The sequence below is a fragment of the Lepidochelys olivacea genome (assembly GCF_965140295.1).
Source record: "Lepidochelys olivacea isolate rLepOli2 genome assembly, chromosome: 1".
Taxonomy (NCBI): domain Eukaryota; kingdom Metazoa; phylum Chordata; order Testudines; family Cheloniidae; genus Lepidochelys; species Lepidochelys olivacea.
The window spans coordinates 134,989,388-135,011,079 of NC_140411.1; the positions used below are offsets into that span (position 1 = coordinate 134,989,388).

General features: G+C 42.3%; 1 protein-coding gene across 5 annotated transcripts in view; it reads right to left on the bottom strand.

Moving 5' to 3' along the window:
• MID1 (midline 1) overlaps positions 1-21,692 on the bottom strand; it is a 325,456-nt gene that overhangs the window by 134,642 nt on the left and 169,122 nt on the right. The window contains exon 1 of one of the 5 annotated variants that reach the window (XM_084649322.1): positions 3,215-3,380. The exons of the other annotated variants lie outside the window; for them this stretch is intronic. The gene's annotated coding sequence lies outside the window, so the exon portion shown is untranslated. Of the gene's footprint in view, positions 1-3,214; positions 3,381-21,692 lie in introns of those variants that run through there. 5 annotated transcript variants of the gene reach the window in all.

Below are 21,692 nucleotides of genomic sequence, written 5' to 3' on the forward strand. Positions count from 1 at the left end.
CTTTGGGTCAGGAGTATCTCAAAGATGGCTATCTCCTTTTCATTATTGTCTGCTGCGCCCATCTCATTTCCATTCAGCTTTAGCCAGTTACAGAATGAGGAGGAAACTCAATTTAGTTACAGGCCAAGAGTCACCTCTGGTATAGCACAATGAGAGTATAACAGGCTGGCAGTGAAACAACCCTCCCTGTTAGCAGGTGTTGATTCTGCTGGGAAAGGGTTCTGTTCTATTCCATTCAAAAGTAAGGAGGTTCTGCTGTATCACTGAGGCAGGCAGCTTCTTATCTCCACTGAATATGAGAAAGGTGGGGATAATTTCCTACAGAGAAAAGATCTAGGGTGTGGGCTGAGCACTCTAAGTAGGAACCCTAAGAACAGCCAAGCCTGGAGAGAAAGCTTGAGCCTCAGTTTAGTATCTTATTGTTAATTTATTTGGACAAGGTAGTGATTTGCTGTTATAACTCTATGCAGACAAGTAAGCAAGTGTAAGACTCTTTCTCCCTCTTAAGTCCACTGTGCAGCTGGTCGATTTGCTGACCAGCATATCTCAGCCAACACAGGGGGAAATAATCAACTACTGGTAATGCCAATAGCACCTTTCTTCCTCCTTGGAGCAAGGATGAGTCTTGAAAGAAATTACAATTTGTTGTCATAATTCATTCCCTGGTCTGCTATGCACTGCCCCTTACTCAGGGTGAGATGTAAAAGTCTCAGTCTTACCACTTTGTTAATAAAGCCCAATCTTGGCAAAGAGGGGAGTTCTTTACTTTACCTTAGGGTGATCGGATGTCCTAATTTTACAGGGACAGTCCTGATATTTGGGGCTTTGCCTTATGTAGGAGCCTATTACCCCCCACCCCCGTCCTGATTTTTCACACTTTCTGTCTGGTCACCCTACTTTTCCTTGTCTGTGGACTTTGTTTGAGAACAGCTTGCAAAAGCCACCTGCTGACAGAAAGAGCCTGCAATGCTTCACTGTCTCACAGAGGCATGTCCACCCTCTTATTTTGTGGGAACTTAAAGGTAACATCTCCCCACGAAACATGAACCTTGGCAATCTCAAGTATTTTCTTTTTTGTATTTGCATCCCTTGTAAGGAGAACGGTGAGACAAAACAAACAATTGCCCACAACCATACAATCTCGCCTTGAGGGTTTTTAGCAGCCATGCAGAATAGCTTTAGTACTTCTAGCTAAAGAATTAAAAGCAGCAAATGAAAGAACAGTATCAGTAACAGTGTGTAACTCAGACAATTAAAAGTGCCAAACGCTATTGGCTCATTTCAGAAAGAAAAAAAATATAGGAGAGCAAGGAGATTTTGTGGGGCTGGGTGGGAACAGCAGTCAAAACAAAGACTGCAGGGGTGCTGGAACAATTTTTATAGTGGGGGCGCTGAGAGACCTCGAACCAATCTGTAAACCCTGTATATAATGGAAACCACTTCAAGCCAGACGGTGCTGGAGCACCCCCGCCCCATACCCTTAGTTCCAGCACATAGAAAAGGCTGGGAAGCCAGAGGATACTCAGTTCTAATCTGAGTAAAGTCATTTACTATTTGACCTTGGAGGAAATCATCTGCCTCAATCCACCTGGAAGGTTGCACAAAAGCAGAACCTCATTGATAGCTGGGTGTCGCATCTGAGCTAAATTTTACTGCGTAAATACAGGATTTTCAGAAATCTTATTACTCAGTCTCAGAATAGTTGGGAGTTGGTGCTCGATTCTCATTTCTCTCTAGCCACGCATTTTAAAGCCAAGATGCAATGTGTGGTACAGCATTTGCTCAGTACTGCTTTCCTTATGTTCTCATTATAATTCTTATCCGGAGAGGTGCAGAGTGCCCATATGAAATCATTGGGGGATGCTTGTGCTCAGCACCTCTCTAAAAAGGTAGAAAAGGAGAGTAAAGAAAGAAAAAAAAAGGAAATTATCCATTAAATGTTGCTACCTGGGGTAGTGACTGATGTCATAGAGACAACCGTCCAGTATAACACCTTACAGTGGAGAGACAGAGAGTGAAAAGGAATAAACAAAAGCAAAATTATTCTCTATACAGAATGGTTGCATCAGTACACTAAATAGATATTCTGTCTTTCTACCACAAAATTTTCTATAGCACCCATCACAACAGTATCTAATTACTTCTGATGACAGCATGAGAAAAACAAATACTTAAAGTTACAGCTCTTTGCAATGCCATTCACCAACAAAATGTAAAATCTCCTTTAATTTGGTTCAACTTTCTAGACCTAGGGCATGTTATACATTTCTGGTTAATTATCAGAGTACAGTGACCCTTAACTTTTACTGGTTGAAAACGAGTAACATGATGGATAGAATTACTGGCATGTAGCTGTACAGTTCCAGCCCCACCCCCACCCGCACTCCCCACAACATACACACACCCTAGCATCATTATCTATTAGATTTTTAAATAGCTACTTTAAAAATGGACCTCTCCGAATGTCAGATTATCTTGCCCTTAGACAGACAATTGTTCAGTTTGAAATATCCTACTGGGAAATATAGATTAGAAACTCAGTAATTGTGGCTCATACACACTCCTGGTTTCACTGAATATATATAGTACATCTGGTGGGCATTACTTCAATCACACATAAATAAAATAGTTTACATGCTCAAGCTGTCTTCTATACCACGTTGACCATACTGGTGCTAAAAGAAAGTTTATCCTTCTAACATGTATCTCTAGGACATTAGCCTAGTACATGTCAAAGTTTTAGATTATGTAACTTGATTGGTAACAAATTAATATTTTATATCAAAAGGTGATTTCAAAGACTTTGCACAAGCACGGTAGAGGGCTGTAGGAAATTTCATGTTTAAATGAGAGAACTGAGGGAAAATGTGCTACCTCGCCCTTTATTGGATACTTTTTAAACCAAAACTATAAAGTTGCATTTACCAGAATGAAGATGCCTATTTTCCAGGCTTCTTTAGTAGCTTAACACCAATTGATAAAACAACAACAACATTCACACAAATTTAAAATAGCTTATTACTGAGAAACATTTTTGTTAAGCTTTCCATATAGAGAAGATCATTTTCTATAATAGCACAAAAACATAAAATGCTGCATTACCATATTGTTAAACACATTTGAAAATATTTTTGAAAATGGAAAATGTAATCTCGCCGTTGAGAATTTAAGTATCTGTTCCAACCCTCAAGAACGTATCAACTCACATACCCACCGATGGATTTCGCCCTAGTTCTTTTGGCTGATACATTTCTGTAGAGAAAGACCACGTTGACCCACTCAAAAAATACTGACAGGCCAAAACGGCCAGATGGTAGCAGCTACCACTGTCCTAGTAATCCTGGAGCGATACTGTGACTGTGTCTGTAACTGTGAGACAGTGGACGCTGAAACACAACAGGAAAATCTACCCTACAATTCCAGGAAAACCAGCTCCACCTAATCACCTCCGCCAGAGTTTAAGAATCAAAAATCCTTCAGCAATCCAGATGCCTTAGTCACTGACCCTAAAGCAAAATCTCTCTCAGCATTCAACTTAAATCAAGTAAAAAAGCAATGAGGATCAGATTCTCTCACAGAGCTTCTGTATAACCTGTCCGACAATGATGGCTTGTAATAAGGACATTGGGCTACACTGCCACATAACTTGAACAAGTGGAAGCTCAGCCTGCTGTGTAATTAATGCAGAGCTGAATAATGAATTGTAGTTGCCATGCCTGTAAAAGAGACTGACTTGAACTGGCAAAACCTGTCACACAATGTGAACAGTACAGAACTTTTCTAATTCTTCACAGAATGTAGAACACTACAGGAGAAAAATGACAAATGATTCCCCTGCTATTTTTATTGTTTTCTCCAAGCACTATTAAAAAATACATCACATAAACAAAGCCTGGCAGGAGTTCACCTAAAAGCTGGAGCAGCTGCTTGAAACACCTAGTTGTATTTATTGGGAAGGGAATTCTTTCCACAATCACAGAGCAATAAGTCACCTCTTTTAGTTTAGGAGATGAAGCACTGGGTGATTGCAGTTGTGTAAAAAACATTGCTAAATTATCAGTGTGCAAGTGAACAACCCTCAAGAGTAAACTACAGATTAACCCAAAAGCATGTAAAATGTCTGATTGTAATCCTGACTGATTTGATATTACACCAGACATTTGGACTCCAACAAAGGTGTTAAAAAAATTCATGTTAAAGTGGAAACAGCAGGAAAGAATTGCTTCCTGGTGTTTTCTGTTTTTCATGTTGCAATGATTTCTTTCATGCAGTTGCAGCACAGCACAGAGAAAGCAAACGTACCTCAGATGTTTGACCATAAGGATGCAAAACAAACAAACATTCTCTTTGGTCTTTCTTTCCCCACATGAATCTGTATTTTGTTCACAATGGAATAATAAACATTGTGATTATTTAATTTCCTATGCATTTCATTTCCTTAAAACAATGGTTTGGAACCCTTTTCGACTTACTTCATTCAGATTTTTTAAGGATTTCTCCTTTTGACGCTGTTCCACTGTGAATAAATTATTAGAGTCACTGGAGAAGAAGATGAGATCATGGGTCTTCTACACACCTGGTGAGTGCTCTAAGCGCCAGGCAATAGAGTTAGTCTCAGGCCTGGGTTATCTCTCTAGCTCAAATGACTCTTTGAAAGAGAGTGAGTGAACAAACAAATTAGAATGAGCACACCCTCATGAGAATCCAATTGTTGCCTGGCGGTTAGAGCACTGAGTTGGGAGACTCAGGATCTAGTCCCCCTGCTCCACTGACTCTTCCATTATTTATTCAGAGTGCAAGAGCTTCAACAGGACAGAATCTCAGGGAGTCCTGCAACCCGAAGGGTAGGCCACTCACCTGAGAGGTGGCAGATACTTGCTCAAATTCCTTCTTCCCATCAGGCAGAGTGGGGACTTGGATTGTATGTCTCCCACATCCCAGGTGAGTACCCTAACCACTGGGCTAAAAGATATGAGGGACGTTACCTTCCTCTTTCCCAGCTTCTTGCTAACTGTGTAGGCACTTACCACCAAGAGACATTTTGCAACTGAGAATCCCAAGGCACCTCCCTGGAGCCAGGATTTAGGCACCTATCTCTGAGAGGGGGGCACACATCCTTCTCATTGGCATTGCTTAGGTGGTGTGCTAGCTTTTGTGAATTGCACTCTAAGGCGCCTATTCTCTCCCTATTCGTTGTACAAGATGCCCAACTCAGGCTTTGTGAATCACAGTGATTTTCTAGGTGCCTAACTCCTTTTGTGCATTAAGGCCTTAATCTCTCTGTGCCTCAGTTCCCAACCAATAAAAACAGGGAGAGCAGCATTACCCTACCTCACAGGACTGTTGTGACAACAAACACAATAAAGACTGTGAGGTGCTCAGAAATTATGGTAGTGGGGGCCAAACAGATAGATAAACTAAATTAGAAAGGGAGACTTGCACAGTGGTGTTTTGGATAAAGATAATTCTTTTGAACCTGTTACCCAAAATAAGAACATGAAAAGTTTTCACGGTTCCCCTTTTAAAGATGTTTAACAGGAACAAAGGATAGTGGGAGAAGGTTGCCTCAATTCTATCCCTGATGAGGCCACCACACCTGGTGGCTGAGCTTTGTGACTTTGTCCTCACCCACAACCATTTCAGATTTGGGGACGACCTATATCTTCAAGTCAGTGGCACTGCTATGGGTACCCGCATGGCCGCACAGTAAGCCAACATTTTTATGGCTGACTTAGAACAACGCTTCCTCAGCTCTTGTCCCCTAGTACCCCTTTACTTGCGCTACATTGATGACATCTTCATCATATGGACCCACGGGAAGGAGGCCCTTGAAGAATTCCACCTGGATTTCAACAATTTCCACCCCACCATCAACCTCAGCCTGGACCAGTCCACACAAGAGATCCACTTCCTGGACACTACAGTGCAAATAAGCAATGGTCACAAATACCACCCTATACCGGAAACCTGCTGACTGCTATACTTACCTCCAGCTTCCATCCAGGACACATCACACGATCCACTGTCTACACCCAAGCCCTAAGATACAACTGAATTTGCTCCAATCCCTCAAACAGAGACAAACACCTACAAGATCTTTATCAAGCATTCTGAAAACTACAATACCCACCCAGGGAAGTGAGGAAACAGATTGACAGAGCGAGACGGGTACCCTGAAATCACCTACTACAGGACAGGCCCAACAAGGAAAATAACAGAATACCACCAGGTATCACGTACAGCCCCCAGCTAAAACCTCTCCAGCACATTATCAATGATCTACAACCTATCCTGGAAAACGATTCCTAACTCTCACAGACCTTGGGAGGCAGGCCAGTCCTCGCTTAGAGACATCCCCCCAACCTGAAGCAAATACTCACCAGCAACTCTACACACCACACCACAGAAACACTAACCCAGGAACAAACCCCTGTAGCAAACCTCGTTGCCTACTCTGTCCCCATATCTACTCTAGCGACACCATCAGAGGACCCGACCACAACAGCCACACCATCAGAGGCTCATTCACCTGCACGTCTACTAATGTTATATATGCCATCATTTGCCAGCAATGCCCCTCTGCCATGTACATTGGCCAAACCAGACAGTCCCTTCATAAAAGAATGAATGGACACAAATCGGACATCAGGAATGGTAACATACAACAGCCAGTAGGAGAACACTTCAATCTTCCTGGATATTCCATAACAGACTTAAAAGTAGCTATACTTGAACAATAAAACTTCAGAAACAGACTTCAAAGAGAAACAGCAGAACTAAAATTCATTTGCAAATTTAATACCATTAATCTGGGCTTGAATAGGGACTGGGAGTGGCTGGCTCATTACAAAAGCAGCTTTGCCTCCCCTAGAATTGACACCTCTTCATCTATTATTTGGAGTGGGCTACATCCACCCTGATCGAATCGGCTCTGTCAACACTGGTTCTCCACTTGTGAGGTAACTCCCTTCCCTTCATGTGTCATCATATCATGCCTGTGTAAGCAGTGTCAGGATGAGCTCCACCCTGACATCTGGTGGTGAGGTGTGGCAAGTTGTGGAAAAGAACTTCAGGGGCCGATCTCATTTGCATAGGCACACCCACCACGCCTAGAATGAGACCATAGCTGCCCAAATGGTCACTTTGGCTGCTGTGGGATCCCCAGTGTCTCTGTTATTGGGGCAGGAAGAATAAATTGTTATTACCCTGATTATGGGAACTGTGCTTGGAACTGTACGTGGCCTTTTGTTATGATGGAGGGATTCACCATCAACTAAGTAGCACTCGCTAGGCAAGGGTCATGGGTTCCAAAACTGTGTGAATGGAGAGAGGCTGGGGACAAGTATTAATACTTGGTGGCATGGGCCCCTTGGTGAGGGCCTTACATGCTAATTGCACTTCCTCCTCTCTCCACTGTGGAATATCAGAGCTAATTTTGATTTCATTAGAAGTCTAGTTATAGGCTGCTGAGCTCACTTTAGGCTGACAGTGCACCAGCACTGGGGCTCCCCTATTATAAGCTGAATTCACCTAAGAGCTGAAATCACTGAGTGTTGTGTTAAGTAGTGGGGGAGCCTGAAGATATATTGTGGAGCAGTTTGCGGGACGGCTGGTGAAGCAGTTCAACGCGGCGCAGTGTGTGGATGGCAGGAGCTGCTTGTGGGCCGTGGAGCTGAGTGAAGGAGTTCGTGGGGCGGCTGGCGGAGCGGAGCGGAGCGCAGCTGAGCGAAGGAGTTCGTGGGGCGGCTGGCGGAGCAGAGCGCAGCTGAGCGAAGGAGTTCGTGGGGCGGCTGGCGGAGCGGAGCGCAGCTGAGCGAAGGAGTTCGTGGGGCGGCTGGCGGAGTGGAGCGCCGCTATGGAGCTATGGGGCGGTCAGCTTCAGATCACGTAAGGTGCCTCTTACCCCCGTCCCATTTCCACCCAGGTTGGGAGGTAAAGCTCCGCAGATAAACTTTCGAACTCTGGGGCTGCCCTGACCAGGGACAGAGACTTTTGGGGCATTGGACTTTTGGGACTTTGGGTGATTTGGGGTTGCTGGACTCAAGAACCAAAGGGAAAAGGGCATGCCCCAATTTGCCTGGGGTGGGTTTTTTTTGCTCAGGGGTTGTATTATGAATCCTGTTGGTGGTGTTTCCCCAACATAATGCCACATTGTTTCTCTCTGTTATTAAAAGACTTTTGCTACACTCAGACTATGTGCTTGTGAGAGGGGAAGTATTGCCTCTGGGAGGCGCCCAGCGGGGGTGGTATACATTTGTCCCAGGTCACTGGGTGGGGGCTCGAGCCGATTTGCATTGTGTTATTGGAATGGAACCCCTAGATATTGAACCCGGCCCTTGTTGCTGCCAACTCTGACGGGCAGAAGGGTTACACCTGCATTTGTAATTTTCACTCCATGCATCTGAAGTGGTGTTTTACCCACGAAAGCTTATGCCCAAATAAATCTGTTAGTCTTTAAGGTGCCACCAGACTCCTTGTTGTTTCAATTCTAACAAAACAGCTCTATTTTGATCTGAACTCACTTGTGTGATTAAAAATGTGGATTTTTGTATACATTCAGTGTGAGAGCCATTGAGGGCCTAATCCTTCTCACTTTACTCTCATGAGTCGACCATAGACTTCAGTGGGGTTATTCAAGTAGGAGGTATTTACAGGATCAGGCCCTTATGCCTCAAACTGGATTTCTGGAACAGCTTTATGCATACTGTGTGGGACAACTTCCAGGTGTGCAAACAAATGTATGGGTGGTCAATATGAAAAGAGAAGACGAAAGGAAAAAATGTACAAGAGGAAAAAAATCAAAGAATTTGTCCCCCAAGGAAATATTTCTACTGTGTCCCCTGGCCACATTAGCATCTCTTAGTTTTCATTCAGCAGCTTTAACTTAAGCTAAATCATGCATCTAATGGACTGTTCACCTCATCTCTCCTGCTGATCGGTCACCTGCTGCCCTTTCCTTAACTCAGCATTTTAAACATTAAACAGACTTTTCTGGAAATGTATGCTAGCCTCCCTCTTTGTATTCATTTCCTATTGATATTCATGACATTCTGTGGACTGGGAGCAGTACCCCAGAAGTACACTTTCCCCACCCTTAGACTTCAAAGGCAAGTCTTTAACCCTCAACAGAGTTGAAATAATTTTTAAATGAGGAAAAGCACATATTTCTGATGGCAGGATCTCCAGTGCTTTTGCTCATTAACACCTTGGTTATGCAGAATTCAGGGCCATCCACATCACCTCTGTATAGAGAAGATTTGACACAATATGATTCTGCTGAGCAAGTAGGTTGGCCACTTGCCCAGTTTTCACCCAGACAGTCTGGGTTTCGGCTTGTGCATCCAGGTGCCATTTGACAAGCCCTGATGTCCAGGTTTTTTTATCTGGAGAGTGCGGGAGAGGCAGAGCAGGGGGTGGGGACTCCGGGGTCTGGTTACCAGCCATTAGAAAGACGGCAACTTTATGACCAAGGGAGCCCAGATTTTATGGGATCCCAGATTGTTGCTCCCTGTCCACCATGGAGCTGTGCTCCACAGCAGGCTCCCTGTGCCCAGGCAAGCACAAGGCCTTTAGGTGAAGAAGCAGACCAAGAGGAGGGTGGGATGTGACAATTGGTCATGGATCCACCAGACATTCAAACCCATGGAAGAGGAGTACCAGACGTAGCTGTTGATCAACTCCCCAGACAGAGCACAGAATTCCAATCCCCTGGAACTCTGCAGTCCAGAGAGCAGTTACTTTGGGTTTGGGCTGAGGGAAAATTGCTCAGATATTATGCTGGTGAGCAAGGTATAAATACCTAGACAGACTGAAGAAGATTCAAAAACAATTTCATATGTCAGTATTTCAATAGGTAAAAATATTTGGCACATATGAAAATTACAATATGCTTTTTTTTTTTGGTGCATATTTTCAGGGCAAAAGTCACCTCTGGTCAGAAGATGGAACATATTTTTGCCTGTTTCTGCTTGGAAAAGCTCTATTTCGACTCATTTTTCTGATTTATTTTTATATCATTCCAGAATTGTTCACTTTTCAAGTTAAAAAAATGCCAACGTTTTTGAAATTTGAAGTACTTTTGCATTTTTTCCTGATTTTTGGGGCACAAATATTAATAGTTTGAGAGATACTATCAGGTATCAGGCAGTTGATATTCCAAGCCACCAGTCCCTATGTAGGGTGCAAATGCAGCCATGTAAGTACAGTGAGATCAGGGCAGAGCTACATCAATATAATATTAACAATGAGAAAAATAAAAGTTTCAGGGAGGCTGACATTTAAGAGTAGTGTTTGCTAGTTTACATCTCCTCAGTTTGTGTCTTTGGCCAAGTGTAAGGATGCTTACACACATGTGGATTTATTCAAGTGCACAGCTAGATGGAGACAGTGAAAATGTTATTCCTTCAATTTCTGAGAAAGTTTCTTGGGAAGTAAAATGATTGTTCAAGAAGAAAATCAAATGTCCTAGTTTCGCGGTCATGTCCAACTTATGCCAGGTGAACATAGTGTGGGGGCTCTCGGATTCTTTCACTGGCCGAACATGAAAGTTAGGATAGCCTCACAGCTGCTCTAAACAGCACATTCCTAGAAATCTAGTGCTCTTCTGCCAGTTGGGGATTCACAGAGTGCATTGCTCTATGGCCACTCCTCCTGCCCATCCCAGATATGCTCCTGGTACCTGAAGCCAAGAGAGAAGGAGGCATAGGAGCCAGGGGCATCTGCAGTTTGGGACTTGCATGAGGTTTGCACTCACTTTGTGTAGTAAGAGAGTAGGGTAGAACTGAGAATCCAGCCCAGTCATTAGAGGCCAAATTCACAACTAGTGTCATAGGAAATGCAACTCCCTTGATGGAAATTTCCCATGGAAGGTGGATGGCTTCTTTATACCAAACTGCTTTACATGGCTGTTTTATGCTACACTCTCTTTATTACAGTCTCCTTTAAATGGCTGCTTCATAGCACAGTCTCCTGTTGTCAGATACACCCCCACCTTTTGCTTTCTCAGCCTTAGAAAAACGATAGGTAACTACATTAAAATGATACACTACTGTGCCATTTATACTCCCTTGCAAATTACATTAGCATTTAAGTAAGCTCTGAATTTGGCCCAATGAGTCCTACTAAAAGTGACAATTTTATTACAGCTCTCTGGAGCCTGGCAAACTTTAATTTCAATAGCAGCATGTGCTCTTTGGCAGTCTTTGTGACTCACTGAAGGAACAATTGTATGGTACTTGATTCACATAAAATGACTAGATTATGAATTGCACCATCAAATATTAGATTTCCTTTGCTCAAACAAGCCGGTATCTTTCTAAACTTCAAAGTGAGCCATTCACAAAAACTCCCCTCATTCACAATACATTGAAGTTACTTGTAATCTTAAAAAAAAAAAAAAAAAGAAAAGCTACCACCTCATCCGGCTGAACTATTATACAGGACATGCTTTTAATATTCCCCTGTGATCAACAGAGCCATGAGCTCAGCAACTGTGTTTTCTTTTTTGGCTAGAGAAGAAGAAGAATTCCTTTTGTTACGTAGTTAAACTGACAGTAAAGCACTGAATTCTAGTTTAACCACTTGAAAGACAGGGAATGATTAGAAAAGCAGTAATGAAAAGGGTGACAGATCCCCTCATATGAAAAAAGGAGATGAGGAATAGAATTTTGCATGTTCCTGTGTACTGAACAGAGGTGGCATACTACTCAGCTCAGTAGAGAAAATCCCATAACAAGGAGGTTGTTCTATCGGACTCCTTTTACAGCAACGAGGCCACCCGAAAACAACATGGTGAAGAGCTGTGGAAGCTGAGCTGAAAAACCTGGGGCACAGCTGGGGAACCATTGAAAGACTTGCCAGAAACAGACAGGAGTAGAGGAGCTTCGTCACTGCCCTAAATGCCAGAGGCGTAATAGGAACATTGATGATGATGATGATGATGTTGACAGCAACACCGCAATAAACAACGCACTGCAACTTCTTCTCAGCATCACCACCTGAAAAACCTTTTGCAATGAATAAGTAACAAGAGCTTGTTTAAACTGCTTTAAAGCAATATGAATATCCAAATGTGATGCAGTCTGAAACACACAAACCACAAAGGCTGGGATTATCAAAGGAGCCTTAGGGAGTTGGAGTTCCAGCTGCAATGTTTGGAAATTAATACAACCCTAGACTACATTTGGGATTAGAGACTCACTCTAAACCTCAAATCCAAATATCCTCAAACCTTGGGCAAGTTTGAATCCCAGTCCCAACTTTGCGGCCTTTGCTCATGCCTAATTCGAATATTGTGTTACCTTCCCTTGGTGTGATGTGCCTTAAACCTTAACCTCACATTGGCCCCCCTCTTTAATAAATGCTTTACAATGATGAGCTCCAATATCACTTACCCGCACACTTTTCTGATTCAACGTATTGGCATGTAAGGATTGCATAAGTGTACTAGGGCAGTCCTACTCTAGTCTATTCAGATTCTCATACCCCAGCAACCACTATGGTATCGCAATGCCCTAAAATTTCTATTCTTAAAATGTTGAAGCAAACCTCTGCCAGGCTAGAGAACAAAATTGATTTAATTTCTGGTATTAAAAGCTTCTTCACTGACAGTAACCAAAGTATATATTTTAGTATAATACCAGATTCTTAGCTGTACACAATAGTGATACCTCACTGTTATAAATAGGAAAGGATTGTTTTATAAAGAGCATATCTCAGTTTTTTGTTTGTGTTATATGGGACAACTAGTACTGTGTGTCCAACTCTCTTTGTTTCCTGGTACATATAGGATTTTTTTTTCTAAAAGAAGTTTAAAGATTGGAAATTCTCAAGATTGCTGTTCTGGATAATTTAGGTCTCATTTCATTTCTGGTTGGGGATTCAATACAGTCAACTGATAGGGTGCAGAGAAGAAGCCAATACCTACTTCAACTGATTGGGTAACTATTTAAAAAAAAAAAAAGAATGACAAGGTCCACTCTTCCTCAACCCTGGCAGATCCAGAATTAGGATATTATCATCCTATGATTCTCTGAAAATAATTTCCTGGTTTTTACTATGAGTGCACAGAGATAATTAGTGCATACTTCATGTTAACTGGTTAGTTCTTTTGTACCTTTTGGTCTGTTGTTCAAGCCTGCCTCCAGTTTTCCACGTATGGGACCGTTTCGAGAAGATTGTGAACTGTTTGTTCTGCTTGGCTAGCCATGCTGTAGCGATGACCATTTTTTAAATTAACCTCTACAAGAACAGCCATCAACTTAGAGAGTGTTGATCTGCTGACCCCCTCCACCCTCACTCTACGGATGGATGGATGGGCCCACTCTCAATCTGACACCAAATCAGGTCTCGGAGGGAAGAGACTCAAATGGTCAAAAATGAGCCTGTGCATTCTCCTCATTCTTTGACTGCAAGTTCAACATGCCTCTTAAAACCTCCAATCCTGAAGCTGATGGGAGCTTTGGGTATACAAAGAATGCAGGATCAGCTCAAAGTTTCTTAGCAAAGAGGGATAAGTTACAGTAATGTAATACCAGCCCTGTAATCAGCACAGATGGATCTGACACTGGCCATTTGGACTTGGTAATAAGTCCCAACAAGTTATTTGGAATGACTCAGACACCGCATTTTCCTGGTCAAGTCCTGCTGCATTCCTCCCTCCCACACATATTCCCTACAGGCTGCACTTTTTCTTATGAACATTAATATTTTTAAATTACTACCTCATTCAAAAGCCCATTGCTTGACAAAACTATTTCCATTATCAGCATCTTATTTTAATCACAAATTAAGGGCCCTATACTGAAAATCTTTTTTCCACATGGTAATGAAACTCTGTGTGGCAGATAAGGAAATGTCCACTGGCTGGAAGTAGTACCAGGGGCCTTATCCTGTCTGCAGATACTAGAGGGAATCTCACACACACACACACACAGTGCTCCCCCACCCCAATCCCACAAACACACACCCATTAACTTTACTATTGTGGGACTACTCACAATGGTAAAGTTAAGCATGTGCTTAAGTGTTTACAGGATTAGGATCAAAGCAAGTATATTTTAATGTAATGAGTCCTTACTCCCAAGAGTACGTCTTCAGGTGATAGTCCTATATTAATTTTAAATATATAGTTTAAACAGTTCTCTCTCTTTCTGTGCAATGCATTCGGAAAAGGAACTGAATGTGCATGTACTACAGTATTAAAAGAAAAGGCATGGGCTTTAATTAAAAAACAAAAGACCCAATCCTGCAAACTCTTAGGATGTACATTTGAGATATCTTTACTTAAGGGCATAGTCCCTTTGAACTGAGTACAGGCCATTTGTGTGACAGTCTATTGGATGGGGCCCTACTAATTCAAACTCACACGTGCATTTTAATTCCCTAGACAAGCAAAGAGATGGAACTATACATAAAGTAACTACAGGAATATACACCTACAATCTGCTTGAGGAGGAAAATGGAGATTAAGTTTTGTTAAATACAGAGCATGTTAAGTAAGTTTTAATTGTCATTTTAAGTGATGACCTAAAGCAGGTACAATGATTTGTTCAGACAAGATGGATCCAAATTCATACCACCATAGGCAGCAGAAGAGAGGCAGGCCTTGCTGACCCATGCTTGGTTTATCTGCATTTCTCTGACTCTCCCAAAGAAATATAAATCATGGTAATACATTTCATATTATCTTTATGTGCACTGTGGACCTATTCATCTGATTTTTCTCCCATACAGATAAAAAACAAAATTCATAAACTGATATGCACTGTAAAAGTCATAATCTCTCTTGGTCTTTTCTACAAAATTCAGGTTATAATTCGTGGGTTCAGTATGGCTGGAATCATTTGTTAAACATAAAGCACTAATCAATCCCATCAACCATACTCTCTCCTCAAATATTTCTGATTTAAAAGGAATCCTCAGTTACACTTGCTTGTCTCATTCTCTTTATTCTCTCTTCTGTGTCTTTGTCAGGTTAGAATACCTGAAGCCAGGAAGGACAGACAATGCCCAATACAAAGTTATTGACTGTGGAATAGGCAGCTGGGGTTGACTGATACATCTGCAACTGCTATGATGTGTTTTCCTCCCCTATGGCAGGGGAGTATTTCAAAGAATCACCTGCCACCAAGGATGCAGGCTCTCCAGCCCAGCAGTTCTCGGTATGCTGTGATTGTACTGTTATTTTAGAGGAATTTCCTAAAGAACAACATATACCAAGAGGCAAGAAAACAAAATGTAATAGTTTTCTTTCCTTTCTTTCTTCTAGAGCATCTCCTGCAGCTCCAATGTATTCTGAAGTACCGTGATGTCACAAAAACTAAAAACATGCCTCTGTGTTCATACGAAGTGTATCCAATCTCAGAGGATTAGTAATTAAAAAGGGCGGGGAGACATCCTTCCAGAATGACTTCAAGAAAACTTGGCCAATCATTCAGCAGAGTAACAACCATTATCTTGGGCAACACCAGGAAATGAACATGGAGTCTCTACCGCTTGAACTGAAGGATGAAGTCTCTTAGCTGGTAGCTACAGTAGACTTATATCTTCTGTAAATCAGGAAGAGAGGGGGGTGCCCAATACAAACTGAACTATAGGTTCTAGAAATTCTCCTAAAAACGATAGAAAAAGATTGATATTAACACCAAGGAGCAAACAGACTAATGCCTCATAACCCATCTGAAAGAGAATAATTATTTATGGTCTCTTGTCTCTATTGTATCTTAATCTATTTACAATGTAACCTCTTTGGGGCAGGGACTGTCTTTTCGACTTGTGTGTGCAGAGCACCTAGCACAGGGGTCGGCAACCTTTCAGAAGTGGTGTGCCAAATCTTCATTTATTCACTCTAATTTAAGGTTTCGCATGCCAGTAATACATTTTACATATACAGGGGCCTGGGGACAGAACCCCAGCCTGGCAGCGGGCTGAGCGGGGCCGCTGCCGATCTGGGATTCTGTCCACCAGCCCCTGCCATCTGGGGTCCCAGCAGGGTTATGTCCATCCAGGCCGGCAGTGGGCTGAGCGGGGCCAGTGGCTGGGACCCCAGGCTGGCAGCAGAGTGCCACTGTAAATCAGCTCACATGCCATATGTTGCCAACCCCTGACCTAGCACAAAGGGGCTATATACAATGATATATACAATGTACAATATTAATTGTAAACTGAATTTCCCAAAGCATTCACTGTGACTTATAATAAATAGTCTGATGCACCAGGCAGCCTTCAAATTAAATAGAGACAATGAAAGCTATTTTAAACCTAATCCAAGCATGCAGTAGATGTGGTTAGAGACATAAACCAATTTCTGTATGTTTAGCTCAATTTTCAGGTGCCAGTAGCAAAATCCACTGTTCTCAGAAAGTCTACCAGTCTTCTATATTCTTGTTTTTGTCTCTTGTCTATATTCTTGTCAGCCTTGTATGCATAAGCTCAGCAATGAAAGACTGCTCTATTCCTTTCTTGCTATCTCCTAGCCTCTTGATCCAAATACTGCCAAACAGGCTCAGGATTGCCCTTCATGCTTGAAGCAATCAGACATACAAGCTGCTGTTATCGTAGCTACAACTCTCCAAATGGCATTTATCCTTCCACATTCCAGAGAGTAACCACAAAGCTTCAACAACAACAGAAATCTCTGGTAGGGCTGAGCAAAATAAATAAAAAAAATTCCAAGCCAGGCCATTGGATTCTTCTGAACTAAGAGAATCTATGTATAAATTCAGTGTTGTTTTTGTGGCATAAAGTGATGACATTTGAATTCTGACTTCATCATGTCACAGTGCCAGATGAGAAGAGACCACAATCCAGAGCTTGGATGAAAGGACAGGGCATATTCCTTAAGAAGCAGTTAGCCAAGAAGAACCTTTTCTTCTGGGAACCCAACCTGAGTGTCAGCCAGTTCAGCACACAGTTGGCTTGTTTAATCTGTCTTCAGATCATGGAATCCACTGGGCTGGCATGCTGATGTAAATGTCATTTACACTTTGCATCATCACATCATCATGGCAGCTAGAAACCAAGCCTTTTGAGGCCCATCCCACCCCGCTAGCCATCCTAAAACAACTGCAGATTCCTCACCTAGATACATCAATGTTAAGTCAATTTATATTTTGAGGTGAGCAAGAGCCCTTTTGGCTTCTGTCTTCATTTCTTTGAGAACTCTCCTAACAGAATAAGAACACTAAGCACTCCCACCTCAGACCCCAGAAAGAATCAATATGTGGGTTTGTTTAATGCAGAAGCTGGAAAAAAAGAACAAAGCTAAAGTGTGTTTTTTATTTCTACTGACAGATAAACTAAATGCACTCACTGTGCCTTGGAAAGGAGATTGCCACACCGATGGCTCAGCCCTGCCCGGTTATGCAGCATGCCACCTTTCTCAACAGTTCCTCATTGCATGTACATGCATAAGTGCAGTAATTTGTCAAAGGGCAGAATCAAGCTTGTATTCTAAATCCAAGCTTGTATTCTAAATCCACTCCATGAGTGAAATTGCTTCCCTTTCTCTGATCAATACTTGTTGTGCCTAGGACAAGATGAGTTGGAGAGTATGAAAACAACTAGATCAGTAAGGAGCAAGGGCTATGAAAATACAGATGATGATATTCTTGCATAGATTTATTTAACTTTCACATTCACTCTCTCTCTACCACATTCAAAGACATCATTTAAGTGCTTTTTGCTTTAAAGGAGAGAAAGAAGAAGAAAAATAACTCATGCCATAAACATGCAGTAGATTTAGTGTTTTATTGCCGGCTTTAGCAGAGGGAGAAGCTGATTTGTGAGGAGAAAGTCTTCTGAAAGCACAAATCTCTTTAATAGTAGCAAGAGAATTTGAAAATGTTGGACAAATTAGATAAATTACATGTTCTCTTTTTCAGTTTTCCCATGGTGCAATGTCCCTTTTTATAAATAATACAGGTGTCTGATTTTCTATTAAACACAGTCTCCCCTGAGTTTCTGCACCTGGAGGGCCTCCAAAATCACAGATCTGGCTGGGCCAGGCAAGAAGTGGGAAGAGCCACTGACACAGCACATTTCCCATTCCACCAACCCTGAGAATTCCCTTTTGTGGGTTTCCAGCTCCAGAGATGAGAAGAGGCCCCATTTGAATGGTGTCTGAGTACTCCCCCAAACACAGACTGCTGCAAACAGACTGGGTCTGATTTTAGTAATACCCCAAAATTACTGATTAAGACAGTGAGAGCTGTGGGGGCTCAGCTCCTTTGAAAATAAGGCCCAGCCACTGCAGTAACCACAGGCTTCCCTCTGTTAAGAGCTCTATGTAAACAGCTACACCCAGGAAGAAATTTGTATCATCAAAAATTTTGTTGGACATATAAAACCCAGAAATGATTCTACATGTTCCTGAATGCCAACTATGGGCATTTTATCTAGTAACTAACTATTTACATGTATATAGGTTCTATTACAGAGCACTCCTATAACAACTTTCTGTGCCTCCTGGATATGCCTACTGAAGGGGGCTCAGGACACAACTAGACTGTGGAATCCCCCAGCAAGAAAGGTCTCTGGGGAGCAGTGGTGAAAGTAAGCCAGTACGGTGTACCGCTGAGAAAGTGCAGCAGCGTACCGGTAAGAGAGTGGCCAAAGCATTCAGTACTGGCTTACTTTCACCTCTGCTTGGCTGGATAACAGCTTAAACTCAGCTAATGTTCTGTCCCCGGTTCAACCTGCAAGATTAGGGGCCATTTCTGGCATCCTTGTTTATTTCACAGTTGTTGGTGTGACCAAGGGACAGTTTTTTTCTGCCCTGGATCGAATACACAAATAAAATCAGGGACTATTTCCAAGTTCAAGTCTATCCCTCCATCACTGCACCCCCTTTTTTAAAAAAATGGCTGGTATCGGGGGTCAAAACCCCCACTCCAGGAGGATGGATGCAATGCCCAAACTGCTAGCAGATCCTCCTTGAAACGTTGCTCTTTAAAAAATGGAGAACGTGGCGGGAAGATGTGTCATCGGGGCTTATTTTTGGCAAATGAATTTTGCTAAAGCAACGAAAAAATCACAGGGAAAGCAATTAGCCTTATAGACAAAACCACAAAGAGACTGGAGGAGAAAACTGGATAGTTAGGGAAATTACTGTGCCGCCTTTGAAAGGAAAAATAGTTTCCACCCTATTTATATATTGAATTAAACACCTGAAATGTCGTTAGAACATACAGGCGCGATCTCAGATCTCTTTCTGTTTTGTTTCAGTGCCCTGTCTCTCTCTGTAACTTGCAGGGTTGTGGGAGTTTTGTTTGTTTAGGTAGAAAAGATCCTCATTTTTAATGCAATTTTTAAATTCAGACAAAACAAAAAATAATGTTTCCATTTTAGGAACAAAGCAAAACAAACAAACCCAGATTTCTGCCATTTTAAAGTTGCTAGCTAATGTCGGTCTTAATTCTAGATTTTAATCCGGAGGCTGAAATTGACAAAATTTTCTCAAAGTATCTTGTATATTTCATGAAGGCTATTTCTAGTTGTCCTTCATTCACTTCTATCCTTCACCCTACTAGCCACGCATTGGTGTGCCCCTGTGCCCTTTTATGCTCCTGGGAAATTAGAACAATCCTTGAGATCTGTTCACTTGCTGGGAAATAGGGCAGGTCTGGGGCACTGGAGGGCATAGTGCAGCCCCTTGCCCCTGGCTGGCTGTGGTTTGCCTCGGTTACTCCTTGGCGGACCCAGCCCAGCACCGAGTGCAGCGGCAGCTGCTGGCTCTCTGCAGGCAGCAACCGGCGAGGGCTGAGGGCTGGTTGCTGGTGTGGCTTCTGGTCAGTGGCAGCTGCATTGTGACTTACTGTCCTTGTGCAAGCGGCCACCCATTCCAACAGCCAGGTGCATTCTCCAGCCATAAAGCCCGGGACTCTGGAGTGGGGAGGGTGCCGGCTTGGCATCCCTTTGAGGGGTGGGGGGAATGTTTCCATGGCTAACACCTCGGGAACTTCTGCAAGAGGCAAGGTCTAGCTGTGCGCCAGTGCGTCTGTGGGCACCCAGCTTTCGGGTTGCTGCTTAATGGTGTCCTGCTCCGGGGGGCTGTGGGTGTTAGAGTGAAAAGCTATCTTTTTTGAGAGATCCATCCATATTGTATGTATATATATACACACCTGCTCTCTGTGTGTGTGTGTGTGTGTGTAGATCTGTCAAGCAAGAAGATTTTGTTTTCACAGGAAGATGTTCACGTGGTTGTTCCGAACGTTAGCTTTTGAGTGCTATACTGCCATAATGGTAACCATGCTTGCTTCTTATTGGTCAAGTCTGTCTTGTCAGGCACGCAATTTAGGTGAGAAAAAAAAAATGCCACCTAAGAATATACATGTTCAACAGACCCTAATGGTTAAGTTTAAATGTAAAAGTGAGGAAATGGGGATTGTCAGTCAAAAAGAACAGCAACAAATGAAGAAGCTGAAAGTCATCTACAGGGAAAAAACACTGATACTTTTACACCTTTGTCATGTGGTCACCTGCAGCCACCACAAAGAGAGGAGACAAATGAAACTACTGAATTGCCAGGTAAGAAAACTAGGACTCAACCACCTTACCCTGCTGTATGGTTAAAAATGCAATTTGAGGAGTTCAAAAATAAAAGCTACTGGCCTTTTGCTTCGGGCGGTAAACTTGGGTGCACAGTACGTCATGATGTTTCCGATTTTAAGCTGCATTCTGCAAGAAGGGTGAACATCTCTCTAAACTGGGCCTCTTGTGAAATATCCTCGTATGGAAAGAATAAAGAGACAGAGCTGTCCTCCCTTTGCAAAAAAATAAATGAAGATAAGAAATCGGCAGCTCACATGGAAGCTGAAAAAATTCAAGCCATGGCTAAAAAAGAAACTCTTCTTAATCTGAATGCTAAAAGTAAAGAAGAGGCATTTGAAACTACTGCTCGTGTATTTTGTACAGCTTACTACATTTCCAAAACAACATCAACCACCCAGTGACCACGAGAGCCTCATTGACCTACAGCAAATCAATGGAATTGAAACAGGGCGTTTGTTGCATAGTAGAATAGTTTGTGTAGATATAATCAATCATATATCCACTGAAATGAATAAGAATGGTCAACAAAATCAACAATAAGTCAAAAATTACAGTACTTGTCAATGAATCAACTACTCTTCCTGGATACTCGACTCTCACTTTTTTGAAAGCTAGTATAGATGGAATTATGAGGCCACTAATGTTTCCTCTGGACTTGATTGAGCTGCAAAGCACAACAGCAGCAGCCATTAAAGGGGAAATTTTGAAATGCTTGCTGCATTGTGCGTTCACTAAAGAACTATTATTGGAAGCGTTGATCAGCTTTTGTAGTGATGGCACAAATGTGATGTTAGCAGTCAAAGCTGGCGTTGGAAAACTACTACAAACAGACTTTCCTAACGTGATATTATAGCATTGCCTCAACCAGAGACTGGAACTTACTGTGGATGAAGCTAAAGCTCAAAATTTTGGAGGTACAAATGACTTTAAGGCCTTTTTGGATGCATTATATTTCTTGAACAGTCAGTCACCAAAAAACTCTCGTGAACTGAGAGCTCATGCCAAAGAATTACACACCGAATACTTTGCCAATTTTTTTGAAGTACAATTTAAGGTGGGTGGCATCAATGTGAAGAGCAGTCAGTACAGTATGGCAAACATACTCTGCTTTGGTAAAACACTGAGGCGGCCTCACAAGACCG